The 20,332-nt window shown below is 32.6% G+C and overlaps 1 protein-coding gene across 2 annotated transcripts in view; it reads left to right on the forward strand.

The window, feature by feature from the left end:
• The window catches only part of chinmo (Chronologically inappropriate morphogenesis), a 144,968-nt gene that overhangs the window by 39,948 nt on the left and 84,688 nt on the right, over positions 1-20,332 (forward strand). For both annotated transcript variants that reach the window (XM_088266217.1, XM_088266216.1), the window contains exon 2: positions 14,950-15,066. The gene's annotated coding sequence lies outside the window, so the exon portion shown is untranslated. The remainder of the gene's footprint in view (positions 1-14,949; positions 15,067-20,332) is intronic.

Consider the following 20,332-nt stretch of genomic DNA (forward strand, 5'->3'; position numbering starts at 1 on the left):
GGTAATCAATGCGGTTATGGAATAAAATAACAACTGTTTAAATTTTCCACATTAATTTTATTTGACCAGCAACCGGGTTTCGTCGTAACATCATCAGAATATCGGTTACAACGAAACCCGATTGCTGGTCAAATAAAATTCATGTGAAAAAAATTACATACCTGTTATGTTATTCTATAAAATGCAGTTCCACCAAGAAATATCAGTTACAAAACTTAAATTCGGTTATGGTTTCACGTATTCGAATATATTTTAATGGGCATCGTTATTGTAGGCTCACTGATAAAAATTACAGCAGTTAACTAAAATGCAAAAATGCCATACAACGAAATTAATAAAAAGTAGTTAAAAGCGATAAATCTATGTATTTATATACGAAATATGCAATAAATCGGAGGTATAGTTATCAGCTTTCTACACAAAACCAGCTTTAGTTTGTTTAAATATATTTTTTAATGTGCCAAAACCATTTTCAACTTATTAACAATTGCGCATTTTTACTTACTTTTATACATTTTTCCTCAATATAATAATGACTTGCTGTCAAAATTATCAGAAAAATGCTAAAATTGTGATACTCATATAAACCTGAAATATTTTTATTTGGTAATACATATTTGTTTTATAATATTCACAGGTATTATTTTCTTCGTATTATCAAAGCATAAATTAAATTGAAAAACTGTTAATAAGACCATTAAATTATTTTGTTTTTATTATATAGAAATTGGATCGCAAAAAGCGCTTAAATTTCACATCAAAACATGTTCGTTTCGGAATTTTGACTATTAAATTAGCTCTGAAACTTCCTTCGTAAAAAAAACTTGATGCGAAGACTTGAAACTTCTCTTAATAATACGCCGGCGCCTCATCCTTCGGGAGCTCCAGTGTAGGCGAAGTAATAAAGCGTGTCAGTCGGATGTCTAGGGCCTTCCTCAGTGGGGTAGGGTTACTAGGCTGGGGGAAGCCAGGGGGGTCGGGAAAGGGAGGGGGAGGCACACTCCCGGCAGTACTCACCCGGTTGCGTTAGTGACGTATGGTGAAGGATCCTTCAAATGTCAAGATCCCTTTACCGCTCGTGTTCTGTTCCTACTTCTCTCCTCGTTCCACTCGTTTTGGATTTTTTTTTGTTGATTTTTATTTTTTTTGTTGATCCTTTTACCTTTGTTGATTTGTATATATATTATATTTTGTATATTAAAAGCATTGTTAACTTTGTGGTATGGTGATATGTATATATATATATATATATATATATATATATATATATATATATATATATATATATATATATATATATATATATATATATATATATATATATATATATATATATATATATATATATATATATATATATATATATATATATATATATATATATATATATATATATATATATATATATATATACCTTATTTACTGCGCTGGAGTTGAAACATATTTTTTCTGATGCTCTTTATTTCTTTACGATAAATTCGAAAGTTTTATTTTTTTATTTCACGATGCATTTTCAATTTCGGACGTGACTACACCACTGGTTGTTATGGATGTCAGATTATGTGGACTTAATGCGAGTGTGGGCCTCCAAAAAAGTTGCGCGCAAATATATTACAGCATACACGTACACTACGCTACTACTTATCGGCGCTCACATACCGCGATCGTGCGCTGGTGTGCGGGTAGAAGTGGTATACGTGCACGAATGTCTCCGCAGTGGTGGGCTCTCGCGCGCGTGGTGGTCTCTTGCGACTGTAGTGGTATTGGCAAGATATTCCTGCATGCTCGCAGCTCGCGAACTGCGATAGTGACTATATGCCATAAGGAAGCGCGGAGCGTCCTAAACACTGCAACATGTTGTGCTCCACTTTTTTGAGTATGGATTCTTCGGTAATAATTTCACGTCACAAAATGAACAAATTACTCATTGAAACCAATTAAACCATTAATCAAATAAACAATAAATAGACTTTTATGCCATTTATCAAATAAAACTATAAAGTCTGAGTGTTAAGTCCCTCTCCAAGCACAAGAGCTCAGTCTCTTTTTTCGAGAGGCACAGTGAAACTAAAATTATAAGTTTGCCATTTGTATGAATGTATAGAAATTGTATTAAAAAATTAACTATATTAAATAATAAAAAAACTCTTATTCGTGTAAGTTGTACAATATTTACATTGACGGGTTCATTTCTATGAAGCAATATCTTCCATTCAACCCAAAAGCAGACAAGTACAAATGGTCACATTCTGTCAAATTCGACTCGATAAAAGGGAAATTAAAATTAAAATTATTTAATGTGTACAATTTGATGATGGAAAAAGGAAGGCATAGAACGGAGGACCGGACAAGGAGTTGAAAATAATAGAATATCCTTAAAAACGGATTAATATGATGGACATTTGGTTAAAGTTCAAAGGATAGATAATAATGTTTTATATGTTTCTGCAAGGTTCTGGTAGCTTGGCCATAAAAGGAAAGATAGGTACCTACATATAGTTCTCAGTAAAATATTTTGGTGCACTGGGGTTCTGAAAAAATTGTCTTGAAGTAGTTTGAAAGATTGTAGGTTTACGCGCTGACTGAAACGAAGCCATTTTAGAATTTTCACCGGTCAACAAACAAAAAAAAAGTCATGGAAAATTTTACCAGTTTCCGGATTAGAATGTTTCAGGTGCAATTTTGTTTCCGATTTCAGATTACATACATAAAGTCCATCTAATTAAAAATAAGTGCTCAATTTTTACCGACCGATGTCATCAGATCCCTTTACTGGCAGGCGCGCCTCTCAGACGCCTCGAAAACTGTAACATGTTAATATTTTTATTTGTATGAATTATTGTCATCTCTACTTCTCAGTACCTTCATAACTATCTGGCATCTATACATCGGTGTAAGAAATCGTCAATCTTCATTATTTATTGGTAAAAAAAACAGAAAAATGAGAGACTTAAAACAAAAGTTATATGGACATCCCTCTGAAAACCTACTAACTTTTACTCGTGATGATTTTAATTATCAATAATAAATTATATTCGGTTTCATTTAAAAAATACTAAAAAACATATCATACAAATAAATTTATAACAAAATATTAGATAGATAACAGAAAATATTAAAAATTTATGAGTATATTATAAACCCGTATAAGGTTTTTTTTTAAATCGACGTCCGGTAGACGCCGCATACTACTTAGTGACGCAAGCATTTTCGTGCATACCAGTTAAGGGTTAACGTAATTTCATATCGTAATGATTGATTACTTCTTTCGGTAATTTTATGTTAAGTTTATAGTATGCCTACTCTTTTAATTATTATTTGATATATTATCAAGTAATTTTCAATTAGGTTCAGTAAATACAAATTTAAAAATAATCGCGCAAACAAAAATGTGATTTTTCTCTATAATCACGTTAGATCTGTTTATTTTTTCCAAATCTTAAATTTATGTTTTCATCATATTTTTATTGTTGCTAAGTTTATTTTTATTTATTGTTTCGGCATTAACTGGTAAGACATGTTACAATTATTAAAGAAAACACTTGTTTTTGTTGTTGTTATTATACAGACCTGAATGATGGAAGTTTAACTTCTGAAACATGTAGTCTATAATAAAACTCAAGTGGTAAAAAACAAGTGTTTTCTTTAATCATTGTAAGTTTATTTTTATTTTATTTCAATGATAAAAAGTTATTCAACCAGTATTCGGCTGTCCAAATTTAAAACACAGTAAGGGACATTTTTTTTAAGTAAGTTTTTTTTGCATTTTTGGACTAAGTAGAGTCTACTTAGTCCATAAATGAAAAAAAAAATACTACAAAAAAATGTCCCTTACTGTGTTTTAAATTTGGACAGCCGTATAATGCTTACACGCTAACACATTTTTTAAAGAATGTATTTCCTATTTTTGCCCACTGCTGTAATAAACTAATCTAATTAAACATTTGCGGATCCTCGGTTCTAAAATAATTGAAATGCCTATAATTTAGAATATCGCCTTTACGTACGCTTTCTAATTTGAACCATAACTGTAATCGCTACGGACATATTAGTATCTGGATAAATTACTTTTTGTTTAAATGGATGTTATAATCGTTAATATGACTTTTATTGCTAATAATAAATGGGTCACATTTTTTTTGGACCTTCACTTGTCACTAGATACTAGTTATACATTTTAACGCACTTTATGTTAATTTGCGGATGATTATAAATGACAAATAATTAGCACAAATATTAACCGGTTATCAACCTATTGAGGGGCATAGCAACACAATGTCTTCATATACTTATATTTATTAGTATTTCTTTACGAATAATATACAAATATTTATAAAATTTTATAATATTAATACAACGTACCTACTATTTTTACAAAACAATCATTTTTCTTTTAAAGGACATTGCTATTTACAGTACAAAGAAAAGTAATTTAAAGTATTGGCGTTTCTCATGTGTGTGATTATAATCCAGGATTCGGACCTCACATACTAATATAAGAGTTTCTGCTTAGTAAAAAGCTTTTTTACATCTCACCAATAGATGTCTCTAGTGAAGTTCTAGTGATTCAAGAACAAGGTTTCTAAATTGGTTCATATATACAGAACTTCCAAGAATTTGAGTAGTGTGGTTGTCAATAATAGGTAGAATTGGTGAATGTTACACGTGTGTAAAGTGATCACTTAAACCAGCCTATGACGGTCGTCAGCCCCGTAAATGCCCAGACTTCCATATTTTTCTTCATCTTTGATGAGATGTCAAAAAATAGTATAAAGAAAGTTATGATGATTTTTTAATAGCAGTATGTTAGTAAACTTTTGCTTTGAGTTATCTGATTTGAAAAATCGATATTATTTTATCAATAAAACAATCGTAAGTTAAGGTTTTATGGTAGAATAAATATTTGTAATAATACTGTGTTTCGATATTCTTATAGTATGTTTTAATATTGTATTTATCCTCCCTTATTTTTCCCTTATTCGTGTATTTTTCATGGGAATTCAATATTTGTATTTTGTATATCTACAAGAAGAAAATAAGAGATTAGATGAATCCTTCCAAACTAGAACGACCATCCCCGAGGGTAAAATAAATACATGAAAAATTAAAAACAAAAAAGCACTCGTAAAAAAGTAATAATTTAATATAATTTCTTACTACTTGACATTTAAGTAATGCCACACTGTATTATTTAATTTATAGCCTCTTGATCATGACTTTGTGCATGAACATGTTGTGACCAGTAATTATGCACATGAAAGGCGCTGTGGCGTAGTTGGGTAGGCGCTCGATTGCGAAACTGGCGTCGCGTCTTTAATTCCCGCCAACTGCAAAATAAATTCATGAAAGATTTCTTTACAATTCATCTGGGTGTTTGTGATCTATTTTTCACATTTACCTTCCCTAGCTTTACTATCCTACCTGTAGACAAGCCTCTAAAAGTGGCGGTTTCGTGGGTTATTTATTTTGAAAAAATGCACGTGATGTTAAATGTATAAGTGTTTTTCAAAAGTTAAATCTGGAAATCGAACACGGAACACTATGCTTGATAGCCAAGCATATAAAAATAGTATATTAGCAGCCAAACATGCTTATCACTACAATACTGAAGCCAACAATTCAATAACAAAAATATATTAATGATATAAAAAATAATTTATTTGAGCATAGTAATTATGACTGTTATGAATGAACACACACACTTATCTATGTATTAGCCATAATAAAATTAATGTCGTTTCGTAAATATTTTACACCATATTTAGATACGCACGGTACGTACGTTTATATAGACCAACACGTCGAAAAATTCCACATGTAAAGCAGATAAAATTGTGCGAGATATATTTTTATTAAATGATGGCGTATGTACCCACGGCAATCTTGCCAACCATGGGGATACGCTCTTCAACATCGCCGCGGGTGGCAAAACTGATATTGGCGAGACTAGGCCAATAAAAATACAAGCTTGTAAAAAATGCTGCTTTGAAAAGTAAACGCGATTTTAAAACATATTTTTACTTTTGGTTACACGTAGACCGGCAGTCAAGCACCTGCTATACTAAATATAATATAGTATATCTTATAAATTAATGGTCAGCACGCTCGGCTACCGTTCTGGAGGTCCCGGGTTCGATTTCCAGGGGGAGGGGGTTAAATAAATATTAGTGATTTTTTCACTCTAATATTTATTCAATATTGCCCTGGACTGGTACCCGAAGCGGAGGGCTGATCACCTTTCCTTCATGTGTTAATGATCAAGATAATACTGCGTTTATATGATGCAGTGCCCTATGCACCATTGGGGTGCAGATAAGTATTTGAAGAAGGAAGAATATATTTTTTTTTTATTTTGCTCAAATTTTACAAATATGCACGCGAGTCATTATTGAAATTTGAAAATGTAGTTTTTTTATTATGTTAAATATACTATTAGTGAGCTACAAAAAGTTAATAAAATCATGAATCAACATATGACCATTTCAAATAAAGTTATTTTCAATTAAATCAATAAATTCGATCGCGTTATCTTAAAACCGCAGTTGACAAGACCGCATTTTACAATAATAATTTTATAAATTGTGTCACTGGTAATGCTCTTATATTATGCACTTTACATTTAAGCCGATGAGGCAACGTCCAGTGACGGCCTCCGTTTAGACGTCAGAACTAATACAAATTGAAATACGAAAAATTGTTTAAAAAATCCTGAAAAGTGGAAATCTCTCCCCTCGTCCAAATTTTTGTGGGTTCTAGAAAATCCAGTGCATGCAAAAAAATAATTGCAATAAAAATTTCACGCTGATTGAGCCGATCCTTTTTTTGGACGACGATATGAAATCGTTCGCTTATTTTTTTGAAGCCAGGTGGGATGACTATGTCGAAGTTTACCTAATTGAAAAACGTCGCCCCGGCCCTGTATGCCCCATAATACAACTCATCTTGCTGCTCGTATAGATACACACATAAGTCCGTATATGGTTTTTCAATTGTGTGAGAAATGGGAACACAAAACACCACATCCCATGTGTTTACAATCTGAGAATCATATTTCTAGTCTTGATTAAAAAAAATCTTCTCATCTATGTTGAACGTTATATCTTTTAAAGTTCGCGTATGCATATGCAATTATTCTTTAAAAGTAGCTTGATAATATTCTTTTAAAATAGTATTTTACCATCTCAACTTAATCGTGAAAATTTAAAGTTTGGTGATCTAAAATTCAGATTAAACTTACGTGTGTATATTTGCGATTACATATAGTCGTAGTTTATTACATTCACTGATATGCATAAAACACGCGTAAAAAATTTACGCGTAAGAGTGAAACTAATGTGATTTTGGTATTTTGCGCCTGTCCGCTTATCTCGGCGGCAATTCATTGAGTATTTCACATCACTGGTTTACTGGCTAGTTGGTCAGCTATTAATTACTTCTCAATTATAATTCGTTAAAATATCGTTAGTTATGACTGCGTACTGACACTCTGCAGTTCAAATGGATATTTGTTGGGCTTAAACATATGTTTAATTCGACAAAATTTAGAGAAATTAAAATCTAAATATTATTTACTTTATTTATATTGGCGAGCTTATTGTTAAAAAATAATATCTTTTAACCAACCACAAAGTAACTAGTGATATAGGTCAAGAATTATACTTTATATAAATAACTGTATGAACATCAGTTGGCAGAAAGTGAATGCGCATAAAAAGAAGATAACAAATAAAAAATAATGAGTTTCTGTATAAATGATCAAATTGTTACAATAATATTTATTAACATATGTAACTGTAAAAAAATCGATGAAAATAAGTAGAACATGGAGTAGGATCAAGTAAGGAGTTCACAAAAAAAATCTACTCAAGTATTGTATTTTAGTGCTGTTATAAAATTATTTTAAACGCATTTGCAAGAAATTAGGAATCAAACTTGACAGAGTAAGTAATTGATCCCTGAATCTCTGATCAGAAGTCGTGAAACGACCACGTTACCATAATTCGACTCAATTTATAAGCACGTTAAATATATTATTTTATTATAATTTTTCTGACTCGCCGTGGTGATAAATATGATTTATAGGTTATTTATTGGCGGATAGTGAATAATAGTAACATATTATTAAGTATTCCAGTTGAATATGACAATTATTGTGTAATATTCATAAGCATTAATTGTTTCCTGGAGTTAATCGCGTTTTGAACTGTGACATTTGATATACAGCAGATGCCTCTTTATCCTTGGAAACTTTTAGATATTCACACTGGGTCATTGACATTCTTCAAGATTGGATTTAATTTAAAAAATATAATAAAAACAACCTATGCATGATACGCGGATACTTTATTCACGTTCCACTCTAAATCACATCATATTATTGTGTTTTATATTATTTTCTTTACTATTTCATTAAAATAACACGTAATATACGAAAATAAGGTGGATAATCATCATACTCGTCGGATCAATATGCGACTTATAGATTTTCGACAAGGTACTAGAATGAATTTTGTATGCTAATGATGTGGAAAAATAAATAAAACGTAGCACGCATAAACATAAATACTGGTTGCAAATCGCTGTTATTGACTATTATTATTTAAACGTGTGAAAAGCTGGATTTGGGGTGTTTTTCATTCTCCGTTACACGTGTTTAGTTTCATTACATACATACGTATTTATATTGACCGCTGATATCCGACTACATTCTCATTTTAATAATTTCTCTGTGTAACAAGAAACTTCGTGTACGATAATATTTGTAAATTGTATGTCTTATTTGGATTGAGACGATCTCCATTTGTATTTGTGCATTACATGTTATATAATAACTTTGTGATAAAGAAAATAAAAGTAACTCAGTGGTCCATCTGCGTAGGCTGTTATAAAGCGAATCTGTAATCTATTGAATTCGAATAAAGCGCAAATATCCCACATTTTGGTATGATATATGAGAAAATAAAAGAATATTTATGAATTTTTAATTTAAGTTTTACTCAGTAAAACTACTTTTTTTAACCTAAGTAAAAATGTATTGTAACACGTGTTTCGAAGCATTTTTTATCTTCCGCATCATTTTCAAACAGTGTTTGCATCGAAACGTGTATCACAACAGATTTTAAGAGATAGTGGTATTTAATAAGTAAAACTTAAATTAAAAATGGATGGATTTTTCCAGAAAGTTAATGCCGAATCATTTAATGAGAATATTTATGAAAGTAATCAGATTCGTTTTATTTGCAAGACGGAAATAGGTCTATCACACTGCATTTAATTACGAGATAACGTCATAATGTCCTTTAACGAATTATCATACCGAATATGGTATTTAATATGATTTGAATACACGCGATATTTTATTTTATTACTCGCAGTTTCGTGATAAACAGTACCTACATTATTTTTTGAAATGTTGTGCGGGCTCACGAGTCGTGTTTTCACGCGATGTTTTCCGTTTCCATGCTAAGAGTAATGCGCTTGTGAATAATATTGTCCGTAAATATTTTTGGACAGGTTTGTTTTCACTTGCCTTCCACCTCGCCCATCTATGTAGGTACTGGGCAGTAGCTGCGGCTATGCGTGATTTAACAATATTTAATAAACCTATGGTCACTGGGACCCGACTCATAATTTTATTCGCTTTAAGAAAATGGATTATGGATTTTATGCTATTTTCGATTAATATGACACAGCTTCATTTCATCGCCAAAATTCATGTACATACTCGGATTTGCAGTAAAGTTTCGTTATTTTTTTTTTATTTAAAATTTCTCAATCATATATTATAAAATCTGTACATTGTATTATGAAACTTCGTTGAATTTTTTAGAAAATTTACAATTTTTCGTTCGTTGAAAAGTAAGGTTTATTCGCTTCTAGATTTATGTTTTTGATATACAGAAATATAAAATATAAAGGTGTGCAAAAGCACACCAACCAAAAGGTTATAAATATTTTTTCATTAACTTTGTATAGTTAATATGTTGAGGCAGGAAGTAAAAAAATCTTGCAGTATCCCTTGTAAAGTAAAATAAAACCTTTCTATTAATAAAATAATTGGAATGAATTTTTAAAACTCATTTTTATCTTATTTTTCTATCGAACGAGGAAAATGCGACCCGACGAAATTCTTACAAGTGAATTATGCTTTTTAAAAATCTTCTTTAATACCTGTTTGTAATAAAATGCACAGATCTCTCTCTCACAAATACATATTTGTAAAGAAGTTCTTAGAAGTACCCATAACATACTGTTGTGCTTTTTTCCTCTCTAATATCTGTACGTTATATAATGCACACATCTCTCACACAAATACATACTTTCGTATCCTATCGGAAGATGCGAGCGTCGGTTCTTGGCACTCGGTCCTAAATAAAAATATAGTCACTTCCCACATTTTGTATTTTAGTATACGCATTTTCTTGCGCAATCTTTTTGCAGCAGACTCGATAGTATTGGATTATATATATTTTTATGTGCGTGTGTCAACTCCTCGTAACTTATGTGCTGTGTTATAGCTGTGCTCGGGGTTTATAGAATATTTAGAGAAGGTTTGCCAATTTTTTTTTCACTTCGCGGAATCTTCAAAGCTCATCCCGTCAAACAACTTTTGCTCTTCGTATCATCGAGGAATGAACTAATATATTATTGTTCGCGATTACAACATTCTAAGACTGTCGGAAAACATCCGCGGTTTGTGCGGGTTAAAAGTTATCATGTTGTGCGGTGGTATTTTTATTTGTCATTACGAAATAACTGAAGATAATAAAGTATCTATCACATAATATGTAATTTTAATAAATTACTCTTAAGTTTTATTAAACGGATATTATTTATTTAAAAGGAATTTTAAAGATAATTTTATTTAAACATTTTAATCGCCTTTTTTGCATGTGATTTAGCCCAACAATTTTCTAAAGAGTTGTGTGTGTTAATGTTCCAAACATTATTTTCTGCATTTTATTACCCTTCGCCTCGTCGCGGAAAATGGTTTTAAGCATTTTCTTCGTACGAGAGTATTTTCCCTCGGAATTATGTATCCCGAAATGGAAAACGTGCGCCAATTGTAAAATAGAGTCAAATTTGGGAGATCTTCGGCGCGTTCACCATAATGCGTCGCAGATATTACGGAGGCGTATCCCTAACGCGAACGCTCTCCACAAACGTGGCTACGCGAAGATGTTATCGCAGGAGGCGGCGTTGCTTAAGGGAACCGTAAAAGTCAAGGACGGCGGCACTTCCTCACGGCGACAGTTCCTCCTGCCGCCTCCTGCCGCCCTCTGCCGCCCGCCTAAGGGAGGCTGCCACCACCGGCGGAAACATTTTTGTAGATTCTTCGCAAAATTTATTGCACTATTTTACTTCTGTTGCTCGCCGTTTCCATTTTAAGTTTACCGGATACATTTTATTTCGCGTTTCGAGCGGCGGAAGAGAAGCCGTTTTAATGTAGGAAAGGGATTTTCCAGTTTCCAGATTGACGTTCGTCTCGGTGGGTTGTAGAGGAAAAGCACATTTTCCCTCGCGGCACTGCGCCTTGCAGAGACGCCCCCCGCCGCCGGCCGCCCCTTCCGCGCCCGGAGCTCCCGAGCCCAGGGCCGGGCGTTTGAAGGTTGCGCAGGATCGATTGCGCGTGCCCTCGTGACGTAAATATTCCTATTGACCGATGCACACGGCCGCCCCAACCCCTGACCGGAATATCGGTGCGAAACACGCGATATTCAAATTAACTCCCCGCTCGGACTGCGTCGCCGGATATTTTGCCTCACGTGCTGTTTTATTTGTCGAGTCTGATTTTATTTTGAAAGGCTTAATTTACCGATAAATTTTTATTTTTGTTTTTAGGCCCATAGCGTTTTAACCCGGGAGTTTAATTTATATTTTGTGCACATCACTTTGGTCTACCTGTTAATTCTATCGATGAAAAAACCCCCGACAATTGATTAGGTATTGTAGGTATATAAGTATATTAATATAGGTACTCAACGTAGGTCCGCCTCCGTAGTGTGATTGTCAGCACGCTTGGCTATCGTACTGGAGGTCCTGGGTTCGATTTCCAGGGGGGAGGTTATCTTATTATATTTATCAGATATTATCCTGGAATAATCAAACTGAGGGCTGAAAAGGAAGACTCAAAGTATTTAATGTCCTGAGCTAATAATTTTAATATAATCAGTATAATCTTCTAGATAAGTATTTTAAAAATGAAAGTTATGAATTCAAACAATTGTATTTCTACATTTTCAAATTTTAAAATGAAAATGTTCAACTAACTATTTACTATACACAGCCGCCAGTTTCCGCACTGCGAATCGCATATTCAGATAACATACTCGTATTTCGTGGACTCGAGTGTTTTGCGAAAAGTTTCGAATATGTTACGCGAAATATCTCGTGTACCATAGAGCGAGGAAAACGCCGATATCCTGTGCCGAGTGCTGTATTTGACTTGTGCCGAAACAATTAGCCGCAACTGCCAATTCTGGGTCAGTTTTGACAAGACCGAGGCATTTCCAATTTATTCCGTCCGTGTAATGACAGCGCCCGCGGCATAAATACTCGCCTAGTTCAAAGTTTTGTGATGTCACGACGACATGCACATATCGCTCACTCCTTTCAAGAACGTCATAAATCAAAATTCGTTAATTTTCAATCGTGCATGTTTTCGGAATGTCCAGAAAATGTACTATATCCAAGAAAAAGAGCCATATTTTTAACTTAATATTTACCCGCTACAGGGCAGAAAGTGTTGTTTTTGCATTTTGCAGAAAAGGTATTGTTTAATTTTTTTTTTAAATAAACTAAATATTCTTCAAATGGAGAAAAAACCTTCAAGTTTTACCTAAAAAGATCTGTTGCATAGTAAAAAGTTCAATAAGTGGCTTGATATTTATTTTTAATGCATTACATTATATTCTTAAACTTTAAAATCGATCTCCTGAAAAATCAAGTTTTTTTATTTATGACGTTCTTGAAAGGAGTGAGCGATATTGTATTATTACAGCCCGCAACACTCGCATGCCTACACTTATACTACACATCTCTAACTTCGTTTCAAATGGTGGAGAGCTTACTCATCAATTTTTGTATTCAAATTGTTCCATACATTGAAATATAGTTTTTTGGCGTGCACACATTCGGCTTTTTTTTGTTATGCTGCTTTTTTTTCTTCATCATAAAGTTGCTCCGCGTTGAAGCAGGAGTAGTTAGGCGCTTAATTGCAATGGCCAAGAAATGTTTTATTCATAATATATTAAAGATCAATGAAAATTTCAAAAAGGTTTTTTATTACACTATATTTACTCATTTTATTTGAGGCGTTCTTGTGGTGTTCATATACTAAATATATTGCAAAGTACAAGTACTTCAAAGTACATTTATGTGTTTTTTATTTTTTATTTTATTTTATTATTATTTGATAGTCACCCAGTAAAAGGATGTTTCTGTCAGTGTCAAGTATTATTTTTATTTACAACCAAAAAAATAGAAAAAAACAATAATAACAATTATGTACCTAGGTACCTACCTAAATATATATGTATTTTTTTAAATAAAAAATATATATTTACATAAAATACTTCAATTTCATACTATTTCTATGAGCCTAAGCAGCTAAATATTAAAATTAGGTATCAAAATATAAGTAGAGTGGGTTCGAACCTACAAACTCTGTCTCAAGAGTCCGCAATACTAACCACGGGACCACAACCCGACATAAGTCGTTTAAATATATAATTTTTATCCCCAATCATTTGTACCCTTTGGTATTCATTGGTGATAAACAATTTCGTATTTAATAGAATTGTTATGTTAATATTTTTTAAGAATTGTCTATAGTATACCATACATATAATTTCAATTTTTTTTTTTATTAAAACGTACGATACCCAAACAGGGCCAAGTTTTCCTGTTTTTGTCCACCTTATTTTAAGAATCTTCGAAAAACAAACTGCCAAAACTAATTTTCTTGGCCAGACACAATCGACTCGTGTATGAATCTAGAATGTGGATGCATAAAAAAGCGTGCAGAAAAATAAATGTATTTATATCGGGCATTCGTGTGAGGCATTGAGGAAGAGTGCGGTGACGCAATATGTTTCCCAACTTGCAACTGACGTGAGCAATATGCAAATATTTGGTACATTATTTTACTGCGCATTTAATCTACATGGTTCGTAAATACTCACGAAATAGGGTTTTTCGCACTCATTTTTTATGGATGCTCAATTACTGAGTTCTTGATGTTTTTATTTATTAAAAATTTACTCGGTAAATACCACATTTTCTTAAAATCCGTCTTCACACATTCCGCATCATTATTAAACACCGTTTGTAAAGATCCCATTAGTATGACATCCTGAAAACTCAAAACAAATAAAGCCATTTAATAAATCTCGTAGAAAATCTATAATTTATATATACGAAAAATCACAAAGTGACCGGCGCATCATTTAATAAAATTCCTAATATTGTGTTATGATTTGGTAAATATGATTTTCATTCCTAAAAAGTTTGTGAATTCATAAATTCATAATTTTGTGGATAAAAAGCTTTCATTTTATATTTTTAGATGAACAGTTCTCCTGTTTACAGTTTGCATAGACAACGTTATAACCTTCTAATCATAGATTCTCCTAAACAACAATTATATATGAAGCTTTATGTATTTATGTGGTGAAAATTCAATGGTTTAATGACATTCATTACTTTCAGGTTTTTATTTTTTTAAAAAAACTTAAAAAAAAATAGTTTACAAAATTGTAACTCTTTATTTAAAACCCGTCCCATATTACGAATTCTACTTTTTTTTCATTGTGTTTAAAAACGTACATACATTTTTATTCATAGTTACGGATCAGCTATATTTTTACGACTGATTTTTGCATAACATGGCAAACATTGCATAACATTTTACAATACGTGTTATATTTATTTATATTTTATTTATTCCAGATAAGGTCTTCCTGGCGTGCAGGCAAGGAACAAAAAAGCAACAACGGGAGAGGCGTCCAGGAATCATGGCTGAATTCGAGTGAACTTCTATCCTTACCTAGGGGCATCTCAATTTATGTGAGTTATAAAAATCCTTTTTTATACTAAACATTGATTTAAGTACTTTTATATTTTATTTTTACGAAATTAGATTTCTAGTTTTTCTTCTCAACCTCATCCTTAAGCAATTGCGCATCGCGAGTTGTATCGTATTGCTAATGTTATCTTGATCGTTACTTGCATTTGTTCTGCGCTTCAGTTACCAGTCCAGAGTTAATATGAAAAAAATATTGGAGTGAAAATTCACAATATTTATGTTGATGCACTCGGGAATCGAATCCAGGACCTCATGCACGGTAGTTAAACGCCAAAACCAACATATGGGTTTGCTTTTAACTAGTATTAAGGGGAGCTCGCAATCAGTATGCGATCGGCAGCGCTAGAAGCCAGTCGTCGTCTCTGCGCACTATAATAAAAAAATATGTATTTAAATTTTTAAAGAATACGTATTGAAAAAAATATTCGTATCATTCTTTTTTAACTTCCTTCCTCTCAATTACTCTTTACACTAGAACGTATAACATTCCACGATCGATCTGTGAACAAGTATTTGGACACACAAAAAAAAAATGCTGTAATGTAATGTAATGTACACTCTTAGCCATTTTGAAACCTGTTGATATAATCGTTCAATAACAAAGCAATACATAATATTTTGTATGGATAGTCGACTTACCTATTATAACCTACAGATTATCAAGCATGCTTAGGTATCCACTGAATCCGTGAACAAACGCAGCTCGAGCTGCCTGTGTGTTTTCCGCTAGAATATTATTGACCAGATTTCACTCAGATGTGAGAAAATATCGATAATTTATTGTAGTTAAAATGTACACGTATTCAAAATTTTATTTAAAATCATAGAATTTTATTCATCTGGTTAAAAAAGCGATAGGTGATACAATCGTATCTTTTTAGCCGATTAAAAAAAAGTGCACGAGTTTTAGCTATAAAAAATCGATTTGCATATTATATCGATGACATGAACGGCCGACATTAGGTGCCAATAAGAATAAATGAGTACCTCTCTAGGCAGTGTGTTGAAAAAATATAACGCGAAATCCACACAGCAGGTTTGCTTTATTACCGTACGCATGTTTTATATGCTGCAACACAAAAAATGTTGGCGTCGGGCTGTTGTTGCCTTAATATTTATGACTGACGTTTTTTTTCCTGCTTTAGTCTTAGCGGCAGTCTTATTAAAGGTCTATTAGATGTAGCCCGCATACTTATAACGAAAGATAAAATAAAATAGTATTGACAAAGTGAGGCAGACCAAGTGTAACCAATGAAGATTTAAAAAAATTGTGTTAATTGTCAGATTTTTAAAAATCTTTTGTGTGGAAAAAATTAATAAATCTAGCGATGAATGTATGCTTCACGAACGAGGGTTTTTGGAATATACTTTTATTTTCATGCGAAGAATATTTGTTATAGAATATCCCCAATATCAACGTTTTAACGTTTCTTTTGACACTATTTCATAATAGACAGTCCGATTTGACGTCAAAGTTTCAAAATAGAGAATATGGCACCCAAACTACGAACTTTGAAGAGTGTCTATAAGAAAAAAGGGTTACTTTTTGTTATATTTATTCTATCATTTTACTTAATCTTCAATTAATCGTGATTTAATAAACATATATATTGCAAGAATTTTCTTATCCTAAAAGAGTCTCGCATGCAAGCTTTTTAGTATCAGAGCTGTTATTTTTTATTTTTTAAATCCGTGCCCATATCTTTTTTGGATTTAAAACAATCATTAGGTGATTTCTACACCTTGTAAACCGTTAAAAAATCTAAGAATGGTCCAAATCAGTACTTAATCATTAAGTATACCATAAAAACGGTTACATTTGTTTTGCCTCACCCTATGCAAATGTAGTAAATATGTGCCTCAGTACATATGTGTAACCAGTGTCTACAAGTGTGCAGTAAATTTTATAGTGTGGAAGCCATAATGTACACTGTGAGAAAATAATGTACATACATATAACTATATTTGACTGCATTCAGATATTGAAGATAATATTTTCAGGGACATTCACAGTTTTTAAAAATATTTTTTTAATGGAATAACCCGCAAAGCGTCTATTTTAGATGCTTGTCTGCAGGTAGGATAGTAAGGATAGAGAAGGTAAATGTGAAAAATACATCACTAACACCCAGACCAATTGAAAATAAATATTTTTTGAATATACTTTGCAATTGGCGGGAATCGAACCCACGACCCCATTTTCGCAGTTGAGCGTCTACCCAACTACGCCTCAGAGCCACGTAAAATAGTATTTTATTCCAAACACTCGTTTATACCAACGTTTCGAACCAGATTGCTGTGTACATCGTCTGGAAGATGCGATGTGACGTCGGGCCAGATGTTGGATGCTGCAGTGCGGTCTAAAACGTCAACGACATAAGGAATACTAAGAAAATAATACACGTTGAAATATAAGGTTCATAGTGTGTTCACAATGGGACACAATAACGTCAAATATGTGTGGAAATTGTTTTTTTTTCAAACTCCTGGGTTAAAATATAAATATGCATAAAATTAATCAAAACAATTAATTTATGAAATGACAAATTAAAGCAACGCGATTTTAAAAGGTTTCATGACGTCTGCATATTTCGCAACATTTTTAGTATACGAATTATTTTGTTCAGAATAAAATATATTTTTTGCAAGACCTTTCTTTATTTATTCAAATTACTTTGCCTTTAATTGTGTTACGCTCTTTTGGCTTTATATGTTAGTCAATTGTATTTTTTCTTCTCTTCTAATAAACTTTAGTTTTTAAAGCCCATTACCGAAATATAATCTTCATTATGAAAAAAGTATGAAATGATCGATGTGTGGTTTAATTCGTAATATTTATCCTAAATCCAAACACTTTTTACAATTTCACCCTTTTCAGCAACTGTAACTTTCTTTCAATTACTGCTAATTTACCATTGAAACAAGTTGCGTATAGAAAATAAAGTTTAATTATCATTTCTCTACTTATTCTAGATCCTAGATCTGTTTTTCAAGAATGTTCTGATATGCTGACGTCCAACTATCCCTCTATCCCTCTATCTTTAGTCGTCTTCTAGGGAGGCGATGACCTAGTGGTATCTCATTTGCCGCGATGTACGGGATTCTAGACATGTCCATTCAATTCACGTGATCTCTCAAAACCTTCTTCTGTTTCTGCATCATCGGACGATATATTCACTTTCACATGTCGCCTGTTATCTCTAAGCGTCCTCCCTATGATAGCTCTTGAGATCTTCATTTCAGATGTTCTGAGTGGATTTTTGGTCTTAGTTGTGTAGGCTCACAAATGTCTAATTGTAGATTCGTACCTTACTCTCATTTCTCATGTATTCTGCACCAGACAATATTTCTGAGATATCCAAACGTTGCAGCTGCTTTATTAGTTTGCTTTCTGACATCGGAGTACACATCGCTTTGGCTCGAAATTTCTATACCTAAGTACATGAATGACATGACTTGTTCTACTGGTATATCATATATTACTAGCTAGGATCTTCTGCGTTGCTTGGAAATTGTTCGACCCTTCGTTTTATTTACTGATATAATTATGCTGATTTTTTGTGATGCAAGGTGGAATTTTATAACATTCTTTGTAGGTCATCTTCCTATTCCGTTACTAAAGCCACAATATTATCGTCATATATGATGTTAGTGATCTTACTCCCATCCTGTAACCCAGTATCCATCTGACACTTCATTGATGATTTTGTCCATTATTAAATTGTAGAGAAATGGGCTCAGTCATGACTGCAGGAATTTATTTGCGAAAAATGCTATCCACCTTTGTCTTACTTAGTGAATTTATATCTTGGATCGTTTTGATAAATGTGGTATAACCTTACCAATTACATGTTCGAATTGATTGATTCATTAATGAATATAGTATATGCTTAAGGTGGAGACTGACTGGAGCATTTCGTCGTAACGTAACACGTTACGATGCGAGCATTCAGGCAGTCAGTACACCGAGCCGAGCGCTCCTTCCATAGTTTCGGATGCTCGGCGATGCTCGCCGCGAGCAATGTTACGACAAAATGCTCCAGTCAGTCTCCACCTTTAAGTTCCTTCTTGGAAAACAAATTTTATTAGCATCCGCTTATTTAGTTGATTTCGTATCAGTTATTTCTGCAGTTTTTTCTACCTTATTATGTTTTGTCTCCTGTATTTTCTGGTTACACTACACTATTTATGCAAATAATTAACATAAATACATATTACGTATTTTTTGTTGTTCCTTAATAAATGTTAATATTGTTCTCGTGTTGTTTTGTTACCGTAAATGTACGCAGTATGTTTTTATCAAGATGAGCCTGCGCGAACGCCTAGCGGCAAGGCGCTCGCCTAGGGAGCAATGTCCAAGGGCGGGATTTAAGGTATAAAGAATATTTTTAAAAACCCTCCACCAGGGAAACATAATTGTTATTTTTCTAAAAAAAACGATTATCTCAAAACCCGAAACCAGGTGGGGATGCAATTTTAAATCGATCGTTAATTATAAGAAGGCAAATGATCAATCCTACGCTTCAGGTACCAGTCCAGGGTGAAATAAAATGATTATTAGAGTGGAACATCTTTTATATCTTATTTTTTTAACTCCCCCTGGGAATCAAACCCGGGAGCTACACCATGGTAACCAAATGCGTTAACCATTACTCTATGGAGGATATATATATATATATATATATATATATATATATATATATATATATATATATATATATATATATATATATATATATATATATGTATATATATATATATATATATATATACATTTGTATATATATATATATATATATATATATATATATATATATATATATATATATATATATATATAATTGTACTTTAAAGGGTCGCGTTGTGATCTGTGAGCCAGAGGCTGTAAGCTCGACACCCACTCTTTCATAACTTTGTTTCTATTTCCAAACACAAGCTGCTTAGGATTACCTCAAAAATTGTATTGAATCGTTATATTTCCTACGCAATAAGATTACAAATATTTACATAACTGTTGTAACGAAAATGCATATTTGATGCGTGCTAGGATTTAGCCGGTAAGTAAACGTTATTTAAGAATCGATTCAAGGGCAAACGCTGTTTAGAATACAGGCCAACGATCGTGCAAATAGAAACGTAATAATGATCGATTATTTATATCGAAACTTTGCATAGCTTCATTGTAATTTAGCTTGGTATCAAACGCTTCGCCTTGAACTCTGTTTTTTGTGTTCGTTCTCGAGTAAC

The sequence above is a fragment of the Brachycentrus maculatus genome, unplaced genomic scaffold (genome assembly GCF_059751285.1).
Source record: "Brachycentrus maculatus isolate JH-2025_06_01 unplaced genomic scaffold, ASM5975128v1 h1tg000263l, whole genome shotgun sequence".
NCBI lineage: Eukaryota > Metazoa > Arthropoda > Insecta > Trichoptera > Brachycentridae > Brachycentrus > Brachycentrus maculatus.